Source organism: Armigeres subalbatus, chromosome 1, assembly GCF_024139115.2.
Source record: "Armigeres subalbatus isolate Guangzhou_Male chromosome 1, GZ_Asu_2, whole genome shotgun sequence".
Taxonomy (NCBI): Eukaryota; Metazoa; Arthropoda; class Insecta; order Diptera; family Culicidae; genus Armigeres; species Armigeres subalbatus.
Genome location: NC_085139.1, coordinates 298,563,032 through 298,567,917, shown reverse-complemented (window position 1 = coordinate 298,567,917; position 4,886 = coordinate 298,563,032). Strand labels below are relative to the sequence as shown.

General features: G+C 36.7%; 1 long non-coding RNA gene across 1 annotated transcript; it reads right to left on the bottom strand.

Moving 5' to 3' along the window:
* Positions 1–905: 905 nt before the first annotated feature.
* Positions 906–1,778, bottom strand: LOC134216266 (uncharacterized). Its single transcript, XR_009980583.1, has 3 exons — positions 1,666–1,778; positions 1,083–1,594; positions 906–1,020 (listed from the first exon to the last, which is right to left on the bottom strand). It is a non-coding gene; the product is annotated as an uncharacterized LOC134216266 (long non-coding RNA).
* Positions 1,779–4,886: the final 3,108 nt, after the last annotated feature.

The window sequence follows — 4,886 nt, the reverse complement described above, 5'->3', positions numbered from 1 at the left end:
GTGTTCAGATTTTCGAAGAAATTGCCGGGGGAATTTCTTTAAGAGTTTTCGAAAGATTGTTTGTTGGAAGTTCTAATGGAAGGAAAATTTTAGAAGGAATTTTCCTCCTAGAATTTCCAAAGAGATATCTTGAGAAATTACTGCCAGAATTCTTAATATCACGTGATGAACTTATAACCTTAAAAATCACGAAAATAAAGCTTAAAAATAAAATAAAATTCCTGAATCAATTTCCGAAGAGAAAGGAATCGGAAGGTACTGAAGTATGATTTTCGGAAAAACCTTTCGATTTTTTTTTTCAAAAATCCCTCTATAAATTCCTTCGTAAATTCTTCTAGAAATTTCTTTTAGATTTCCTTTACAGATTTTTTTTTCGGATTCCTTTCTTTAAGGATACCTACACGCTTAGTTCAGTTCACTCAAATATGGGTGAACAGTACCTATAATCTCGAAAAAGTGCACATACCTATTTATGGGTGAAGTTCCATTTACCCATATTTGAGTACAAGTGGTTCATGGGAATATTGGTAATGTTTACCTATTTATGGGTATTATGTTATGGTTGAAATTCACCTAAATATGGGTGATATTTTCCTGTTCTTGTTTTGAAAATATTATTGGATGAAAATTATTCTTATAAATTAAAGTAAAATATTTGATTGGTTATATAAATGCAAATTATTTTATTATGCATCGCGTTTTTCATAAAATAGTTTGAATCAATTTTATTCTTCAACTTTCATGTTGCTGGTTGCATTACCAACAACAGTGGCTGATGGCAGCAAATCCTGAACGAACTGGAACATTCTTCAGCAGCATCCTCGGCAACAGCTTCGTGTCAGTGGGGGAGTAAGCACCAAAAACTGGCGCGGAAGTTCTTCCAGTCTGGAATCCCGGACGAACTCGAAAATCCTTCAGCAGCAGCTACGTGTCAGCGAACTGGTTACAGCTGGCGGAAGGCAACTCTCCCGGACGCAGATATGCTGAAAGATCCGATTAAATAGTTGCGACTGACCGTATCTGAAAAATTGAAAGATCAAATTTAAATCCTAAATTATTTCATGAAACACTAAACAACTTACCCATTCAATTAAAAAATCTGAAATCCGGATGTTATTTTTGTAGCAGCTAGGAATTAGTTCTTGGTACAAAAAGAAATGACAGCGCCCACGTTCCGTTTGAGTTGCCTATTTTTTCCTTTCCCTTTTCCAGTCAATTATTTTTCTCCTTTTTCCCTTTAGAGTTGTCCGGAAATGTGATCAATTTCCGTCTGATTGGAAGTTTCAACAACAGACTACGGCCTTGCGGAGTTGAGGTTTGTAGAATAGGAATCTGCCATCTCCTCAATAGCTCGAGTATGCCAATAGATCTTAATGGCAAAACTGAGACGGCTGCTGTAGAATTTATCGATTCCATTGGTACCTCTCAAGAATGTTCTAAGTGGTCCGAGATTCGCAGCTGTCAGCAAAAGTTCTCCGCCTATGGTTCTGGAACTAGCTTCCGGTCCTGCTGTCTGCGATTATTCGTCAATCGCCGACTGCGAGGAGGTGCTGCTGATCTGCTGATTTTGAAAAGATAGTTGAGAAGTTCCAACCTAAAAGATGTGTAAAAATACAAGTATTTAAAAAATACAACAATCTTAATAAAATACAACAAAATAGTTACCTTTTATTCAGCCTTATATGAAGACCATTCGGATCAACCTATTCTCAACTTCGACTAACTGCGGAAAGATAAAAATGAGGAAATTAAATACACTAACTACTGCGATGTCGATGCGGTGGCCATCAGTTCGAATTTGTTTATCTTTATTTTTTCACCCAAATATGGGTAAATGCGATTACCCAAATATAGGTAAATCCAATTTTTTCAGAATATCAGTAAATTTTACCGATTATTTGGATAAGTTTCACTAATAATTTTGGTAGAATTGCAATTACCCATATATGTATGAGTGATTTAAGTACCCATAAATAGGTAAACCAATCTAAGCGTGATACGGAAATTGTTTTAGGAAACGCTTCCGATATTTCTTCAGGAGAGTTCCTTTTATGAATTCGTTTAGATAATGCTTCAAGAATCTCTGCCAAAATTGATTTGTGAGGTCCTTCAATTTTTTTCGAAGCAATGCATCAGCAATTATTTCAAGAAACTATCAAACAAAATCTTCCAGTGATCCCTTCAGAAAACCTTTCCGAAATCTAGAAAACAAAATTTGAGACTCCCTTGTAATTTTTCTTGGGATTTTTTTTGGATTTTTTTTGTTCGAAAATTCCTTCAGGAATTTCTCCGAACATTCCTCCAGAAATTTAATTTGAAACTCTTTTGACATTTCCGTTGGAAACCCATCGGAAAATTCCTTTAAGGTTTTTTATATCATTCTTTAATAAATTTCCGGAAAAAAATCTTCCAACTAAATTTTCAGATTGATTCCTGCAGGAGAATTTTGTATGATTTTACTAGATGCAAAAGAAAATTCCAATGGCATTTTTGGATGAATCCACAAGGCCCTTTTTTGAGGATTTTCCGAAGAAATCTCTGAAAGAATGTTAAATGGAATTAATGGTGAAGAGAATCTTGAAGAAATTTCAAAATGAATTCTTGAAGAAATTTCCAATAAAAAACCTGAAAGAACTTGGGAAAGATTTATGCAAAAACAGATCTAAGAAATTCTAGGAAAATCAGTTTTTTCGAATAATTTTGACGTATATAATTACCTTTCAAGGAAAATATTCGATTTGATGGGTCACGTGCCCCATCGTGCCCTAGCTTAACTCCGCCGGTGGTTAATAGTATACTTGAGTTATTTTCGCTGGGACTGGGCCACTACCCTAGCAGCACAATCCAAACGAATTTGATTGCAGCAACTCATATGTAACTAAATTCTGTTGTATAGAGATTACAGTAACTTTTGTGCAACATGTGTGCTGCTCGGGTATTTGCACGAGGTTCTTAAAAATGCCAAAATTAATATTCATTGGCGAGTATATTAGGATAAATTCTTCAGAAAGATAAACCCCTCGTTAGTTATACACGAAATTATTTTAATGGACCCCTCAATTTTTGTCAATTTTTGACTCACCAAAACTGTCATAACTCCAACATTTCTCAACCGTTCATAGAGATCAGCATATCGTTGAAAAGAGGAAGAGTGTATCCTCTGTATTCAATAATAATAATAAGCTAAGATTTCCATCGATGTATTAATGTTCAAAATCGGTGGTTGCAAACCTAGCGGAAAAATAGTTTTCAAAAAGAAATCCAAGATGGCGGCCAAATTCAATATGGCTGCTTCTATTTTTATTATTGCAAATTGAGGATACACTCTCCTCTTTCTAATGCAATGCTGATTTCTAAAATCGGTTGAGAAATGTTGGAATTATGACTGTTTTGGGGGAGGGGGAGGGTCATTTGGCCGAAACCCATTCGGCCGAAATCCATTTGGCCGAATGCCACAAGGCCGAACAAGCCATTAGCCCGAAACCCATCTGGCCGAAAGGACCCTGTCGGCCAAACGACCCTTTTGGCTAAATGACCCATTCGGCCAAACAACTTTCGGCCTAGTGGCTTTCGGCCAAATGGTTTTCGGCCGAATGGGTTTCGGCCAAATGACCCTTCCCCCTAATTTGGTGAGTCAGAAATTGCTTCATGGGGGGGGGGGGGCTTCTGCCAAATCACACCAAGCGCCAATGAAAAAAATCCATTTTTTTTACCAAAGTTTTCGTGAAACAGATTCAATAAATCACAAAAAGCATCGGACATCGTTTAACGCCATAGCTGAGGATATCCTTTAATAAATGTACGCATGAACTGACATAAAATACTTCCCGTTTTCCTATTGTGAACAAAATATCACAAGGCAGCCAAAAAGCCGCTTAGTGTGGTTTGGCTGATCCCCGACCATATATAACACTAGTTGACCCGGCAGACGTTGTCCTGCATAGTAGGCGAGAATGTGTATTCCGAACTGCCCATGCAAAGTTCGCATAGGAATCACAATTTTAGTTTTTCACGATTTGCTCAACTTTACTCGTAATTTTCGCATTAGAAAATATCATATAAACCCGTCGGAAACTATAACGAATGTTTCTGCTGAAAAAATGAAAAAAATCCATCCAGCCGTTTTCGAGTTATGCGGATACGAACACAGACCATTTCATTTTTATATATAAGATAAGAAGATATATTTAGACTTCTCTTACATCCAAACTAATTGAAGTTGACTCTTTTGAAACTGGATGAACTAAGTTCTTAAAGAATAATAATAAAAAATAAAATTTAACACTAAACCCTGTACGTGTTTAGCATCATTTGCCGCTATTGTGGGAATCCCAGGTGGAGATGTTGCAAAATAATCGATAACTTCAATTAATCGATTCATCTGTGTGATAATCGATTAATTTCGCATCGACTACTACCCACACGCAAAAAAAAGCGTTCATGAATTCGTGAACTAATGAGTTCACGGTGTATTTTTTCGTGAACAACAGTCATGGATTCGGGAATACAGTCACGTTTTCTGGAACGTTCTGGAAAACGTGACTGGTGTTCCCGAATTCATGAATTAAATCACGGTGTATTTTTGCTGGTTCGCGAATTCGGGAACGCAATCTTTGTCGTGCAACGACTAATCGATTCAATAATCGACAAGTATCGAGAGTAATCGATTAGTTACTTAAACGATTATTCGGGATTTTACGACATCTCTAGTCTCTGGTATCCAGTTCACGCTCAGTGAGCAACGGTGGCTCCTCTCGACCTTCTACTCCATGAGTTGATAGTACGAATAAGTGCGTCTTTGTGAAGTTTTGATGTAGCTGTTATGAACAACTAGCATTACATTTCCTACACTTCTTGAAGAAACCTTTCTTGCTTCAGATGTGAAT